Source organism: Manis javanica, chromosome 17 (genome assembly GCF_040802235.1).
Source record: "Manis javanica isolate MJ-LG chromosome 17, MJ_LKY, whole genome shotgun sequence".
NCBI classification, from domain to species: domain Eukaryota; kingdom Metazoa; phylum Chordata; class Mammalia; order Pholidota; family Manidae; genus Manis; species Manis javanica.
This window is the reverse complement of record NC_133172.1, coordinates 49,849,407-49,867,505: the sequence shown is the minus strand read 5'-3', so window position 1 is coordinate 49,867,505 and position 18,099 is coordinate 49,849,407. Positions and strand designations below refer to the sequence as shown.

The window sequence follows — 18,099 nt, the reverse complement described above, 5'->3', positions numbered from 1 at the left end:
GTCACTTTATACCTCATTGCTGTCCTTTGTTTTTAGTTGTATCACCCCTCAAATGAGATGCTACAACTAATATCATTCCAGTTATTTTTTTTTTTCATATTTTAAATGTTTGTTTCCTTTGGAGGATAGCTGAATCTTATTTCAATGTCAACTATTTAATAGCAAATGGACATTTCTGGAATAGATGCAGGGGATGCAGAAACGAACCATAGTTACTCAAATCACTTACAGGTTTAGCAGACAATGCACACAAGTTCTAGTAACCAAAGGATTGAATGGGGTATCCTAGAAATATGTTTGAGGCCAGGGAGGAGTATCCAGGAAAGAAGGTCAAGTCTATATGTAAAACGAAAACTGTGAGAAAAAAGGAAACAGCAATAAAAAGAAAGCAAATTCTGAAAGCCACAAATACAAACTACTAATGTGGAATCTGTCCTGACATTAGGGATTACTAAAAATTTCCCTCACTTTTGCTGAATGTTATTCCTGTCAAAATGGCAGTCATCTTATTACCTTTTATTGAATGAATGAATCTAGTGAAATTAACAGATAGTGTCTTTTATGTGTCAAGCACTGGACTAAAGACACAAAAATACAGTACGGTCATTGCCCTTAAGAAAAGGTATGCTTTTTTAATGAAAAGAATTGCACAATTGTGTTAAGTACCTACTTGTAGGAAATACATTGCCTGTAATAAACAAAAAGAAAAGGCATATGATATGATTCATAGTTATTTAAAACAATGCCTTCTAATTCATAGCTAATTCATAGTGGAAAGGGGCAATGAATGAAATGGCTATAAACATATGTGAGCTTATACATGCACACACATGCAGATACACTCAAGTTAAAAATCTCCGTATGACATGCCACAGCCAGTCATATATATTCGAATCATTATGTTCCATTACATTTCACTGGATATATACTTCTATAATGTAAGTCCCCAAACATACTTTATTTTGAGCTTTATTTTTAATGTTCCAGAAGCAGCAGGGGGCAATCTAACGTAGGAAACCTGCAGTGGACGTGGTAGAAGCTACAGCAAGGCTGCATTCTAGAGCCATCTGAAAAAAATCTCCACTTTGCTGAATACAAAATATGGCGTATAGGGAAAGAGGAAATATACATTGGAGAGAACAAATCCAGGCAGTAAAATAACAGAAGGTGAAGGGTCTACTCTAGGATAAAGTAAGATGAAACAAAAAGAAATAAATATAAAATAAAGTTTAAAACTCTCATACAGCCTAAGAGAAATCTATGAAGGCATATAGACATCCTGGATTTTTGTTCTAACTTTGCCTGCAGGCACTTCTGAGTCCAAATAACAGCAGATCTGGGAATAACAGGTGTTTATTGATTTCTTTGTGATTTTTCTCTTTTTTATTTCTTCTTTTTTTTTTTTTTCCTGTGGTACTGGAACACCAAGACATATGTATTCCATATGTAACACTTTCGAAAATGAAAGGTAACAGAAACACTGAACAGATGTGGAGAATAGGGATCCACTTTCCCCAAAAGAGCTTAACGTCAACATGCCAACTGCTTTCTCTGTATTACTCTTAAAATGAAAAGGCACTAAAAGTTCCCCCAAAATATTAACTGACAGGAATCTTGAATGTTAGCATGGATATCTGTACTAATCAGACAGTAATAACTTTAGGTTTCTTTCTCAGTTTAATTATTATATTTAAAGGACTTACAAGAAACACCATACCATCATTACAGAACAATCAACAGTTTGGCTTTACTTGCTTTTGAAGCTTCGAGGATAAAAAACTGATTTCCAAAATGTACACTTTTTTAAGTGCTTGATTACTAAACTGAGCGACAAAAATCACACACCAAAGTTGATTTCATCTGATGTGTACAAAAAAGTTCAAGAAACAAGAACATATCTCGCCATATGACGGACTATCACCCATAATCTAGCTGTCCTTTTATCTGGAGGCTGCAACCTTCCATTCATCAAATCACGATGGATCCCTCTTATGTTTCAAGTAACTAATAATGTATAGAGGACAAAAGAGAACAAAGTACCAAAATAAAATATATTTTTAGTTTTCCCCCATTTTAGTAAAAACCTTATAATCTCCCAAGGCCCTGGATTTTAATTTTTAAGACTAAAAGAAATTACAATTCATGAAAAGACAAACTGTACTACAACAGTTAAAAAAACTGAAAGTTGAACTCTGCTGATGTTTTGCAAAATATGGAGAGCTTTGGAATAGAGAAGGGAAGGGGAAATAGGGGCAAGGGGTAGTATTTTCTGAATCCAGTTTGGGAAGCAAATATAAAAACATGTGAGAGACCTAGTTATAAAGAAAAGGGACTTGTGGGGGTGGGCACAGAGAAGCAGCACACAGAAAAAGGAGGGAAAAGTATGAGGGGGTCCTGTGAAGTCAGCAGGAAGCCCTGTGGTTACAAAGATGAAACACACTCCTCCGGGAGCAAAAAAAATTGTTTTTTGAATATACCTACATATGTCAAATGGCGAACTTGGGAGGCAAACAAACTGCGGGGAAGACTAATGGCAGACTGTGCTAAACAGCAGCAAAACAGTACAGTGTCCTGTGAGGAAGAATTCACTGTTAAAGAATTACAGTTTCATAAGAACCCAGATTTTTTTCCCAAAGGCTGCAGCAGCTGCAGTCTGCAGATGTAGTTGAAAAAAACACCCTGAGCAGGAGGTACATTCCCCTATGGCATGACCGTATTTTCTATAGCAATAATCCTATGGCCATAAAAGGAACAACAGAGAGAGAGCGGGAGGACAGGAGATGGACACAATCTCATTCAAGGAAGAAACCAGAGTCATACAAGCATTTCACAAAGAAATATGCAGGGGCCCTTCTTTATTATTGTTTTAAATGTTGATAGAAGTCCTTTGTACACCCACCAGCTTGCATTTGGGGGTTGGTGGGAAAATGGTAGTATCTTAGGGAGCAAAAGACTACTGTGTAATCTGATTTAAATGTATGTGTGTGTGTGCATGTGTACACATATGCACACATACATGCATACTCCTAATGTGGCTACAACTTCTTAGAAAATACAAAAAGCCTTTCTCATATTGTTCACTACTACCCCAACTTGCTGGGTAGACTTGAACATCTCTATGTTTTTCTATGTCTCCTAAGTTACCCAACTTACCTAATGCAAGCCCAGTATGAAACATTTTTAAATGAGTTAGTCTTTATTGAATTATGATTTCCAGCAGACACTAATAACAAAATTCAAATTGCTCTGGCAGACGAGAAATCCTAGAGTGCTGGGATATAACTGCATTTTTAAGAGAATCTCCAAGAGCCACCCACCAAGTGTGTGTAGTAACTGGGTACCACTTGATGAAATACTTCAAATAGTTAATTAGATTTGCCAAGGAAAAAAAATCAATCTTCAAGAGTCAACACTCTAGGAGATACAGATGATAAAGAACTGTTACTGGCACACCCAGGGCGTAGTCAAAAGTAAAGCTTAACAAAATAAAGTTTGCAGATTTCCAACACAGTGTCTCTGCAGTCCACACAATGCAATTAGCAACGCATCAAAAGGAGAGGGAAGCAGCTTTTGCCCCATGATTTCTCTTTCCTCAAGAATTTCTCCAGCCTGCTTAAAAGGCATTTTGCAAGCAAGGAAGAATAGAGACACTCAGATTCTATCAGGGGTTACACCGCCTATGAACACCTGCAAACTGTATTTGCTCTGATTTGTTAACTATTTATTTTGTCTTTACTGGATTTTCAAAGGGAAATGTGATAATCCCACTGTTCTTCAGATGCTCAACAGGGTGTTTCATCTAATAAAGCCAGTGCAACAGAATGGATTAAAGCAACGTGGAACATTCGTAATTTGGGATCTGTGAAAGAATTTTAACATCCGGTACATATACACAATGGAATACTACTCAGCCATAAGAAGTGGAAAAATCCAACCATTTGCAGCAACATGGATGGAGCTGGAGAATGCTCAGTGAAATAAGCCAAGCGGAGAAAGAGAAATACCAAATGATTTCACTCATCTGAGGAGTATAGGAACAAAGGAAAAACTGAAGGAACAAAACAGCAGCAGAATTACAGAACACTAACAGGTTCAGGGAGGGATAAGGGGGGGGGAAGAAGAAGGGGGGGTATTAAGATTAATGCATGGGGGGGAGGGAGAAAGGGGAGGGTTGCACAACACAGAGAGGACAAGTAGTGACTCTACAACATTTTGCTAAGCTGATGGACAGTAACCGTAATGTGGTTGTTAGGGGGGACCTGATATAGGGGAGAGCATAGTAAACATAGTATTCTTCAGGTAAGTGTAGATTAAAAATTTCTTAACAGGATAAAACTATTGGTAAATCAAAGATCAACGCATGATGTTGATCACTTAAAGGGTGTCAGATGATCAGCTATGGAGGTACTCTTTTCTGATAGTATTCCTTTCTCTTAATTAAAAAAAAAAAAAAAAAAAGCAGTTACTGTGTGCTGACCTCCAATGAGTTCTGCACACTGGTATAGAGGGCATGTCAAAGTGTGGGCAAATACGCAGAAGATCAAGGCCTAGCTTGGATACCCAGAAAATGAACTAAGATACGATATGAGGAGGAGCTTCCGGCATCAGCACTCTCTGGAGGGACTCGTGCCGGGGGATGATCATCAAAAAGCCTCCACAGGGATCCGGACGATGCTGCGGTTGTGGCTGCATCCAGCCCACCATCTCCTGGACTTGCCATGAGAAGGAGGAGGGGAGATGTCTAGGCTGGCATGTGCATACAGTGAGACAACGAATTTGACTGGATCTGTACTGTTGGAACTCAACCAGGAGTTGGGAGGGGTGCAAGTTGTAGCACCCCAAAATCTCATGACTATAGACTATCTATGGTTAAAAGAACATATGGGATGTGAACAGATCCCAGAAATGGGCTGCTTTAATTTGTCTGATGGTTCAAGTACAGTTGGAAAATATCCATCATATCATAGATAAATTTTCACAAATGCCTAGGGTGCCTAAATGGTTTTCTTGGCTTCACTGGAGATGGCTGGTGATTATAGATTTGCACCGTATTCCTATTATGTCAATATGTGTGTGCAAATTAGTAGTTTAAAACCTATACATACTTAAGGTACTACACAAGAAGATATGTCAAAGAAATAATCAATCCTCCCAAGTTTCCTTCATATGCTACATCTATAGCTTTTCTTCTTCCTTCCTAATTACAAACTTTAAATAGAATTCGTGCCTCATATCGAATTTACCGAGTATCATAATTCCTCCAGGTGGTAAAGATACCTCGAGACAAGTGCTGGGCATAGAAGCCACAGGGCATAAATCTGCAAAGAAGTAAAAAGCTAACCTATGCAAACAATATGGCTTCTCTCTCACTTACCAACTTTACATTTCCCTGTATGGCCCCGGAAGATGACTGGTTAGCCAGAGACGGGTAAGATTCCTCAAGGGAGGAACAACCTAAGACAGGCACAGTCGCAGGGGGGCCATCAGGTGAGAATTTGGGGATCAACAGAGGTGAGGCTCAGAACCTCACCCCCCCTGCTTTGAGAGAAATCTTCTGCATCCGTGGATGTCTTGCTGCCCTTGTCTGTAAACTCTATCTTAAAAACATTATTGGCAGGATAAAAGTAGAGTGTCTAACTAACATCTGCTTTTCTTCTCTAAGCATCTTCATACTGCTATCACTTATGTGAGGCCAGGACAAGATGGGCTGTGTCCTTGGAGATTATACTCCATCATAAAAAATAAAAAAAAACTTCAAGTCATACAGTTATCATCTGGCAGAAATATCAAAGAGTAGGAATAAGACAGATATGAAATAAGAAAAGAGACTCTTTAGTGTAAAATTATGAGTTTTTCTTTCACAACTTGAAAGCTGTCTTCCTATACTAAAGGTAGACTTTCCTTGTGAATTAAAAAATTAAACCAGTATTTCCCAAACACATTTTGCACTGAGACATGTCTCCTTGGCTACAAAACATATGTTATACCTCCCACATCTGCTCCCCATTTTTTTCATGTTTAGAAATGGATTTTTTACTGTTGAAAAGGAAATAAAGTAACTATCACTCTTCTTTGTACTACTTATTTCAGAAATGACCAGCTAACATCAAGCTAATCTAAGTAGTACAGGATATAGATAAGTGGTGTGCCATAGAGTTAGCCTGTGAGCCAAGTATTAATTTTAAATTTTCAAGTAGCCACATTAAAAAAGTAAAAATAGTTACGTTAACTTTAATAGTGTCTTTATTTCATCTTCTTAGCACAATGGACATAAAAAGTATTCACTAGATAGCTTACATCTTTTTTGTTTAAACTAAGTCTTTGAGATCCGTGTGTACTTTATACTTACAGCATATCTCAACTAGAACTAGTTACATTTTAAGGGCCCAACAGCCAACATGTGGCTAGTAACTACCCCACTGAAAAGCTGAGTTCCAGACAAAGCAACCGCAAGGAGAAGGAGGTGCAGCAGGCCCAGAATAACGTGCTGTCTGGGCAGGGATGGCAGAAGGTAAGTGTCAAACTCCCTCTCTTGGCCCCTTCTTTCTAGGGATGGGGATCCCAGCTATGGGGGGTTTCCCAAAGCTCTATCTTTTATCCACTATACTCTCTTCAGACTCTTTCTTAGTGAGTTGAATCATTCATTTGTTTATTCATTCAACAAACCTTTACTAAATTGTGATATGCCAAGTACAGTGCTAGGTGCTAGGGTTATAAGCATAACTAAGATAAATCCTTGCCGTTGCAATAGTATGGTGGAGTGTGTGCATGTGTGTGTGTGTGTCTGTGTGTGTGTGTGTGTGTGTATATATATATATGATGTGTGTGTGTGTATATATATGCATTATGTGTGTGTGTAAGCAAATGCATATTCATAACTCTCTGTGGTAAGTGCTCAGGTGGAGGATGCTAACGGGTGTGCATTAATGCTCAGGAGCTCATGAATGATGGGAGAGAGGAGGGGTAAGCACAAGGCAGGAAGGTGGCTTACATTTCCAAGGTTATCTCCTCAGAAAGACCTTTGCTGACCAATCATATAAAGCAGAAATCTTCTTCCACTGCCTAGTCATCTTCTAGTACATCAAGATATCTTCTCTTATTTTCTTTGGAGCACATATCACCATCTGAAATTCCTGTTCACGTATTTGTGGGGGTTCACATTCATTTGTTGTTTATCATTTTGTTGTTTATCATTTGCCTTCCTTTCTAGAAGGTAAGTACCATGACAGTACGGACCTTGTGGATCTTAGTCACCCTGTGCCTTTGACAGAGTAGTTAATAAGTCAATAGTATTCCATCCATCCATCCCTGGATTTCCTTCTAATCATACTGCCACCAACCAGGCATTTCATTTCAAGACTTAACTATAACCATTCCATCTAATAAACAACAACCCCACTCTTTCTCTCTTCTAATTAGTTTCTCTAACCAAATAAACTACCTGAAACACTAATCTTATTGCATCATTCCCCCATTCAAAATGCACCACTCTTTTTTTAAAAAAGTCCAGACACCTTTATTGAGGCTATCAAAGTTTTCTGTGCTCCAGTAATCAAGGTTTTTCTCTAATCTGGCCCCCTCATAATGTCATTCATTAACTCTGCAAAAAAAGGTTCTCATGCTGAAGATATGGAGATCTTAACATTTTTCTCCTACCATCAACTCATCAGCAAGAAATAAAATGGCATTCTTCTCCCTGCTCTTACTCCAGGAAGACAGCCAGCCTGAGTGTATTTGACGTCCAGCCTTACTTCCCACCACAGCAGAGAACTGGTTCCCAGACAAAGAAATAGCACGTTCCATGGATGGGGGTCTCTTGTAGGAAACAGACTGATGGCAGTGGCTGGGTGGAAATGTATGACCCATAACTCAATACCACAGCCTTGGGAGCCACAAACAAGCTTGGTGTGGATGCCACTAGGAGAGCCATCTATGAGTGGCCCCAGGGCATAGTCCCAGCAGAAGCCCTATAAGCTCAGCCCACAGGAAATCATATGTGAACTGATACTGAACCTCTCACCAACTGTGGACAGTGCCAAGCCTAAACTGATTTGGTATGGACATGGAACATGCCATCTTATTATTCTGCCCTCTAAACAAGTCACAAACACTCCCCGGTTCCAGGATTTTCCCTAATTCCTTTCCCTCTTTGCCCCTGAAATGCTCAGCATTTCAGAACATGCAGGCTTTCTATCCTGCTGGAATGAGAGAGGAGGAGAAGTTTGATGTCTTATTTTTATTTTTATTTTTTTGCTGATCAATAGTAGTAGGAAAAAAAGTCAAGTTACTTGCAGCCAGGTCTAACATTTCCCTGACTCATTAGAGGAGTAGTTAAAGAAATTTTTTGACTTTTTTAAAGATGAAAATATAGAAGGTTAGGCTACTAATCCCAGTAACATCCCATTCCTTTGACAGGTTTACACTTGAAGTATAGCACTAAATACTAATTCTAACCAAATTTCACCACAGAACTATGTTTAACTAAGAGAAGGGACTCTGCAAAGAATGTTCTTTGTTTCAGTATGTAAAATCAAAGAGACAGAACTAGATCATTTTTAACCAGTTCTGTAATTTTCTTCTACTCTCTCCAGGCTTCAGACCCTAGAGGAATGACTAAGTATTTATAACCTATTCTGTTAATTATTGCCTTTAATTAAATAACACCTTTAAGAAGTGCTTAACCACTGAGTGCATGTACCACTGAGTGCATGTCTTGCCTCCTTAATTAGAAGGTAAGATCCTCAAGCATAATTCAACAAAAATATATTAAGTACCGATTGAGTTCAAGGCATAATATAAGGACAGAGATTTCTCCCTAGATGGTCGGCATGTTACTCAACACTTAATAGCAGTCACTTCAATATGAAAGATTTCTCAACTCTGCTCTGTTGCAGTATTTTTGAGCTTGTTTCCTCATATGGGCGGGACTCCTGGTGTAATGTATGATAGGCTTAGAGGGGATTCAGGAAACAAATGAATGCATCTACTATCCTGGGATTTCTCTTGAGATTTCTGAAATCCATGAAATGTTACAGAAATCACTGGCCTCTGACATTGCCAACTATGCTCTTTTTTTTATTATTAAAGTATCATTGATGTACAATTTTAAGTTGTTTCAAATATACAACAAAGTGGTTCAATAGTTAACCATATTATTAAATTCTCACCCGTTCTAGTGCGGTCACTATCTGTCAACGCAGTAAGATATTACAGAACCATTAACTGTGTTCTCGGTGCTGTACTACTGTCCCTGTGATCAACCTATATTGTGATTGCAAATTATTGTGCCCTTTAATCCCACTCCCTCTTCCCCCTCACACCATCCCCAACCCCTCCCCCTTGGTAAGCACTAGTCTTTTCTCAGTATCTATGAGTCTGCTGCTATTTTGTTCCTTCTGTTTTGCTTTGTTTTTATACTCCACAAATAAGTGAAATCATTTGACATTTGTCTTTCTACACCTGGCTTATTTCACTGACCTCTGCTCCTTGTTTTTCTGCTGTGAACAAAACCAATCTTCCACATGCTCTAATATGTAGGAATATAATACGTCTGCTTAAACGCTCCTTGGGAAAAGGCTAGGCGGGCACTGTCCTAGTGCGAGAGTCAGGCCCTGGGCAGAGAAGGGGTGGAGCACAGGTAGCTCACCTGGGAGGCGATCTCAGAAAGCACAGCTGAGGGGAAAATGAAACAGAGAAAGAAAAGCCGAAAGAGATGTGTCAGTGAGGGGCCACTGCCTTAGACAACCGGGGCTCTGGCCCACTGGGGACTCTCTGAGCTGCCCTGGGGATCAGAAGGGTCCCTCCAAAGTGGGAAAGCAGGAGAACATATTCGCTGGCTCCCATCTCTCAGGAGCTGAGGGTTGCTCCTAGGAATGTTAAATCCCCAGCTTCCGGACAGCCTGGCACAGCACGGGGGGAAGGCTCCTAGGAAGAGAAGCAGAGACATAGGCCTGGAAATGGAAGCTGTCACAAAGTCTGGGAACAGCCGCAGTAGCCACGAATGGGCTCGACTGCAAGCCAAGAGGACACGGGGCAGGGCATCAGCTGCCTCCGCTGCACGCACTCGTTCATCTGTCTCAGCCACCGAAGTCAGGCCAACAGCTCCAGAAACCTAGACTCTTGGTCCTAGCAGTTTTTCCTGATTGGTTTCAGATTCAAGTCACTTTATCTCTAATGTAGATGCCTTTCTCCAAATGGGACATGAAGATGGCTTTTACCACTAAGGTACAGGAGTTTTAGAGATGTGACTGAGCTTTCATGTTTGATGGGGTTCAGGTCAGGGGTCACAAACTCAAATGCCTTCTATGGCTTTGGCTTTATGACTATCGTAAACAGGGATAAAGGCTCCATCACAGTGATTCTGGGAGCGATCCTGCTGGCCCCAAGGTAGAGAGCCCAGCTAGCCACGTGATGTTGGGAAGGGAAGGGTCCTGCCAAAAGCGTGCAGAGTTCTGGACCTTGAACTCCTGCTCGCTCCAGTTCCACAACCGACACTGAGGGTCTCTGCAGTGTGCCAGAAAACACGCTGGACTGCAGCAACACAGCCTCTCCTGGCCCCTGCCCTAGAGGAACCATGGCCTGTAGAGGGAGAGGGATGTACAAACAAGTGTGATGAATGCTAATGAAAACAGAGTCCTTCACCAACCCTCAAGTCTATTCCTGAAAAACCACTTCATGATAGAATTGACATTTAAGGAACTTTATAGAAGTTGATGAAAATAAGGTCAGAGTACTGAGTTAACCTAGGAGCACTTTTATAAATACTGCATACTACTTCTGATTACTCATGGTTAATGGGCACTTAGTATATGTCAGGAACAATATGAAGTGTCTTTGTGCTTCTCATTTAATCCCCCTAACACCCCACTTTACTGATAAGGAAACTGAGCTCAGAGAGATTTGGTGACTTGTGCAAAATTCTGCAGCTGGCAGGTGGGTCAAAATTTAAACTGAGGTAGTCCAAATGCACAGCCCCATTCTTAATGGCTAAACTATAGCACTTCATTAAAATACAATAAAAGTAGCACATAGAACGAAGAGAATGTGAACATTTCATATAGCAAATATACGTAAATAGAGGTTACTATACTATTAATTTCTGGTATAGAACAGATCATCTCAAAACTCAGTGACTTGAAATAAACATTAATTATTTCTCATGAACCCTGATGTGGGGTAGCTTGGCCAGGGCTAAGTGGTGTAGGACACCCCCACTCACGTCTGTGGCCTCTGCTGGATGGCTTGGATGTCACTCCACATAGTCTCTCCTCCAAGTGGCCAGCCGAGCTTGTTCACATGGTGGCAGAACAGTCCCTGCAACTAGAGCCCATAAGTCCTCACCACAGGTATATTTCCAGCTTCCATATATTTTCTATTATTCCATTGGCTGGAGCAAGTCTCATGGCCGGTCAAGACTAGTGTCCACACAGGAGTGGACCCAGTGAGGCAAGAACAAACCGAGGGCGATTTACCACAATATCTATGAAAGGTCTATATTTGAAAACTCATTTTGCTTTGTTGTAGATGCATAACTAAAAGGAACTACATTCTGTAGCAATCATTCATCCAGTTGTTCAATCCCTCTGTGACTGTATAACTCAGAATATGTTCTTTCTTCCTAAGCCCCACAAAGTAACTGAGTTACAGAGTAACTGGATTGAGAATATGGTGATGAGTAGAAACAGGAACAGAAAGGAGGAGGAGGAGGAGGAGAAAAAGCAGGAGTGAAAGAGGAGGTGCAGCACAACCAACACTGTGGGCAATGCTTATTTGACCTGCTCGGCATGGCTGAGTGTTTCCAAGGTCCCCTCCACCAGCTTCAGAATCACGCGTCCATGCTAACGCCTTGCTCCTCCTCCCACAGCATCAAGGATGCTGCCCCAAGGCCCAGGTTACTCTCTCCTCAGCTTCTCCTAGGTCTAAATATTGTAGCAAATTCTATTCCCCACTCCTAATTTCCACTTTTGCAAATACTGGTAACAGATGTGACTCACAGTTCACATATGCTGGAAGTGAAACTCTCACAGTTACTACAGTGATACAGAAATATAACTCATATAGCTCATAAACGGGAATCTTGCAAAGGGTACTGGGGAGCAACTAAAGCACAGACCGCTTAAAAGCAATGTGGAAAAGCTGTCTGATGTGCTGGAGAAGGGGGATAGGACTCTCTCGGGAACTTTTTGTGTCACAGGTGAAGGGAGTCCTGTCCGTGTGAGACTCCAGCCAGTGATGCCTCTCCGTGTTTTCTCGCCTGAGTGCAGAGGCTCAATAACAGGAATAATACACTGAAAACACTTACCCCAGTCCCTGGAAATAGGAGCAAACAAACACTAGTAACCACTCTAGTTGAATTTGAACTGCATATTGTTCCACACCAAATGTTCCTGTCATCAAGATGCATCTTTCAGCCAGTGTCAAAAGGGTGAGCCTCGGTCCAGCATCTTCCCAGGCTGTTTCTGGGAATCTCGGCAAATCTCTGAAGCTCTGAAGGTCCCTAAGCCTAGGTTCTGCCTCCATCCAACATCTTCCTAGGCTATGAGCAATCTCTCTCCCCTTTCTTCTCTCTCTTTCTTCCCTTGGCACATACTCCTCTCGTACATTCATTTTAGGAAGACAAGATCCAGAAAGGAAGTTATTAGCACACATATGTAACTTTGGATTTCTTTCCACCCTCTGACCTCCCCTGAAGCCATGGAAAACAGAGGACTGGCTACCGTCCCCACAGGGTGCAGGGGAAGTTCTGAGCCAGTCAAAGCCAAACTGATTTCTCAGATTATATTACTGCTTAGGATGTGCCCAGGAGTCTGATGTCAACCCGTGCACGACCAGAGATTACTGAAATGCTTCCGCAGGGCATTGACACCAGCAGATTTGTTTTAGAAATCAATGTTTGCAGGAAGCAGTAGACCGGGACAGAGTCTAGAGCAGCAATTCTCGAGGGGGGATCCCCAAGCCAACGCACCAACATCACACAGGAACTTGTTAGAAATTCAGTTCTCAGGCCCCACCCCAGACCTGCTGAGTCAGAAACTCTTGAGGGTCAGACCAGCACTGCTACTCAACAAGCCCTCTGGGTGATTCGGATCAGCTCAGTGGGGAGAATGAAGGGTACAGAGGCAGGTGGGCCAGAAGAAGTCTGTAGGGAGGGTCTCTGATTAAGATGCCTTATCATCACTGTTCTTAAAAGCCCATTAAAGCGACACTAAAGGAATGTTTTACAATATTCTTACACTGATGAAGGCAAGGAAAATGGATGAGAACACAACAAATGGAAGATGTCATAAGAGTTTGGAAGATGAAAGGGAGATGGCGCACTGAGCAGCACGGGGGAAGAAACTAAAGCACAAGTCTCTGCAGAAGCAGGTAAGGGGAGCATTGACAGGGCTCATGCTCAGCATCGTAGGCAGTGAAGGAAGTGAAGGCAGGGGTGATGAAGAGACTTATGGAGAGAAGACATCTTTTAGCATCTGCTCAGAGTATGGGACTTTGGGAAAGGACAGAGATATCAGAAGACAAGTTTTTGAAAGCTTTGCTCAGGGTCCTTTTATCCTCACATTTCCAGGAAACCTGCTTATTATAAATAAGGCTACTGCAAATGTATAACATGAGAGGGAAAAGTTTTACAAAGAGAAAGTCTTTCTAGGAATGTTCATTTCAGAAGATAGCTATAGATATTTTAATTAGTTTTTAATTGCTTCCTTGATTATGAGACTGCACAATGTTTATTTGAATGTAATTTTGCTTAGAAGATGGGATGTGTGGGTTTCCTATTATACGTACCTGAATTACATTTGGATGCCTAAAATAAGCAGTGGGGGGACTGGGAACCCAGCTTAGGAAGTCTCCCATTTGCCTTAGACTTAGGGGTATACATGTGATCATAGGACATATGAAGGAGAGACATGGTGTCTCTTCCCAGTAGTAGGTCCTGGTTTTGTGGAACATGAACATTACAGTAATTTGTTGAGCTTTAAGAAAGAGAATACAAAATTATGAATAAAAAATGTGTCAGACTACTCCATACCACTTGAATACCCCATAGCACATTTTAAGATATGTAAGACCTAAAAAAATAATTCACCCCATGTTCACTGTTGTTCAGAAAGCTACTGGAGGAGATGCTCCAACAAAACTAGAAAGTAAGCCAGAATGCAAGGAGAGGCAGGATCTGGGAAATAGGGTGACTCAGTGACTTACCACTTCCTATTCACCAGGATGGCTAAAATCAGAAAGTCAGATAATAACAAGAGATAGCAAATATGTAGAGAAATCAGAACTTTCTACACTGCTGGTGGGAATGTAAAATGGTGCATCCATTGTAGAAAACGGTCTGGCAGTTCCTCAAAAGGTTAAGCAAAGAGTTACCAGATGACCCAGTAATTCCACTCCTAGGTATATGCCCAAGAAAAATTAAAATATGTGTTCACACAAAAACTTTTACAGAAATATTTGTAGCAGCATCCAAATGATGGAAATGACCCAAATGCCCAGCAACTGATGAATGGATTAACGGAATGTGGTATGTTCATACAATGGAATATTCCCCAACCATAAAAAAAGAAGTACTGACACATACTACAACATGAATGAATCTAGAAAACATACTAAGCAAAAGAAGCCAGTCATGAAAGACCATATATTGTATGACCCTATTTCTTTGCAATGTCCAGAATAGACAAACCTAAAGAGACAGAAAAGAGTAGTTGCTTATGGTTGGGGGTGGCGGGCAGGTAGGGCGGGGCGAGGCCAGGGGCATAATAGCTAAAGGGGGGTACAGATCCCTTTTCGAGGTGATAAAAACGTTCTCAAATTGTGGCCACATATCTATGATTTACATATCTGTGAATATACTAAAAATCATTGAATTGCGTACTTTAAAAGTGTGAATTGTACAATATGTGAACTATATCTCCATAAAACAGTTTAAAAGAAAAAGAAAAAAAGCGGGTGACCAAAACAGAAACTTGGACAAAAGATTTAGTGGCACATATCCAGAAAATTAAACAAAGGACAACTATAATCTCCAAGGCAACAAATATGTTGAACCAAATATGAAAGGAAACCAAATTATAGAACATTATATGGATCAATTAAGAACAATATTGACATAGTCATAATAGTATAAACATTTAAGTTTAATTTAACCAAAAATTGTGGCATGACTATATTTGAAGAATACAGAAAAGGGAAGTATGTGAGTATGGGATGGCGAGGCAAGCAATGTAAGAAAGCTAAAACTCCCTCATCTTCCCACAAAAACATCAAGGATACTGTCTAAAAGTGACAGGGGGAAGAAAGGGGCAGTCATAACACATACATATTATTTAGGAGAAAAATCCTGAACAAAATAGCTACAAGAGTTGGAAGCAGCTGCTTTTGGGAGGTGGAAACAGGGAATGGAGAGCTACATACAACTGTGCAAGTTTATAAAGCTAAACATGTAGAGTAATCAAGACCCTTAAAAACTGTACTCACCATTCACTGGGATGTATAATGTATAAACTCATCCAATGAAGCCAAAATGGATGGCTTTATTAGCATTCAATTACCAAAATAACAACACAGCAAGGCATCGAGTAATGATCACACACAAAAGAAAAAAAATTACCTAACCATTTTCCCCTATGTAACTCCCAAGGATTTGCTTTTCTAGCCTCATTGATTTATGATGGTGTGGCTCCAGGCTGGACGGGGTTCCCAGGTCCAGGCAAGTTCACTGTGGATTCACTGCGTCCAAAAAATGACAATGGAACTGTGGATAAAAAGAAAGTTCCTGTGGCCAGGAATCTCACCTGACCCTGGTTGGCTAGCTCACTGCACATGTGTGGGCAATACACTGCTACTGACTCTGTATAAAGAGCCCTGCCCAGTGCTCTGGGCGACACGGTGGCAGGGCTGCAAGGCTGCAGGAGAGCAGAGCAGAGGCTGGAGTGGTGGAAGGTCTGAGGACAGAGGCCCAGAGGCCAGCCACGCAGGATGACTGTACAGGCAGAGAGGCCCAGAGGACGGCTGTGCAGGACAGCTGTGCAGGCAGAGAGGCCCAGAGGCAGAGACCGGCTTGCTGCATGCAGACTCGCTCTGAGTGAATGGGATTTTAATGATTCACCTGCCACCATGGAAATAAGTTGGGTATAACCCTTTCACCTCAAGAACGTTTTACTGTCATTTCTTTGGTCACACTGAATCCATAGTGAATTTTCCCAGGGCTGAAACCCTGGGAAGCAAGACAGTAACGTTGGCAGTAAAAGGGTTTATACCAAGCGTTACTCTCATGGTGGCAGGTTGAGTGCTAGAATCACATCCACATCTGGCAAATCTGCATACAGCAAGTCCATCTCTGTCTCTGCATCTGCTCCAGGATCTGCCTCTGCACACTGAGCAGACTCTTTATATGACAACACAGACAATAATGGTGTGGATAAAGTGAAGGTTCATATGGCCAAGATACCTGCCTGGCCCTGGTCAGATGGCTCACTACACACGTGAGCAATATGTTGCTACAGACTCTATATAAAGAGTTCTGCCCAGTGCTCTGGGCAACATGGTGGCATGGTTGCAGCGCTGCAAGGCTGCAGGAGAGCAGAGACTGGAGTAGTGGCAGCGCTGACAACAGAGACTGATACGGCTGTGGGTGCAGAGAGTCCCAGAGGCAGAGACCGGCTTGCTGCATGCAGACTCACTCTGAGTGGACGTGATTCTAGTGATTTGACCTGCCAATATGGGAATAAAGTTGCGCATAAACCCTTTCATCCCAAGAATGCTCCATTGTCATTCTTCGGTCTCATTGAATCCATAGTAAACTTGCCCAGGGCTGAAACAATAAGACAAATGGCCTATTGCCAACACATGTGCAAGCATGTGCCTGTGCAGTAGGCCAAGTATTACATCATTGCCTACACACAGTGGGCAAGTAGATTGGGCTCAGGTGAGAATCCCGGCCATGGACTTCCATTTTCCTTACAGATGGTTACTTTGTGATGTTCAATCCAGAAAGCACAGGACTACCAAAACCTATTTTTCAGAAGCCACCTGCTGTGGGGAAAATGGAAATTCCTATGACCAGGATTCTCACCTAACTCTAAACTACTTGATAATGTAATTGGCTTATTGCTAGGCTAATGCTCCCACACCTGCTGGCAATGAGCTATTATAGACTGAGTCACTATATAAAGAGCTCCAGCCAGTGCTCTGGGCGGAGCATAGATAGAGGTGGGTTACGGACTGGGGACTACTGGATGCAGATGTGATTCTAGCACACACCCTACCACCAACATTACCTTGGTCTCTACGAATCCGTAGGGAACTTGCCTGGGGCTGAAACCCTCAGGCAAGACACTTGCACATGCCAGCTACTCTGAGTACAAGTAAGAACCATGGATATGTCTGAATCTCATGCTAAGATTTAGCCACCACTAACTTTCATTGCTTAACAGCATGACTCTTATGAGGCCATCCAAATAAAAATAAAGAACTTGACAACTGCTTAAGTGTCAGATTAAATTTCATAATATTAATACCCAATACTCATTGCAAGTTTCAAAGAGAGCAAATATCCTTCATTGTAAGTCACAGGAGAAATTTTTCATCACAGGCCATGATTTTCTATCACTGTGCACAGCCAAAAAATTTCATAATACTATCAACCCTTTAAGGTGATATGACATTTAATTTAAGATACTTCTGTCCTAACAAGGGTGGAGAAATTCTCAAACTCACTTCTCAAAGGTTGTGCTTTTCCCCTGGCAGACAAGAGGGTAACAGTTTTTTCCCATTCCTGGCTGTGAAATAGCCCACTATCAACTTGGGTTCTCCTAGAGGTAAGAGCTCACTTACTAGTTTCCAACTTATTCAACGATATAGCAAATCTAAGAGTGTTTCAGGACAGTAAATGCAAGCTGGAAATGGTACAGATGAAAACAGTAACTATGAGTGGTTAGTTCTTTTCCCCCTTTTGTAGGTGGAGAAAGACAAATGAAAGAGTAAATCTCTGCTTTCAGATTAGTTCTGGTGAGTTTATCAAGAACTGATCCACTTAGATGAAACTCTCCTTGTTAGCTTGAGTTAGTTACAATTTGGAAATCATAAGAAAAATTAGTT

General features: G+C 41.3%; 1 long non-coding RNA gene across 1 annotated transcript in view; it reads right to left on the bottom strand.

Annotated features, from left to right (window-relative positions):
• LOC140847125 (uncharacterized) overlaps positions 1 to 18,099 on the bottom strand; it is a 749,959-nt gene that overhangs the window by 542,806 nt on the left and 189,054 nt on the right. The gene's annotated exons all lie outside the window — the stretch shown is intronic.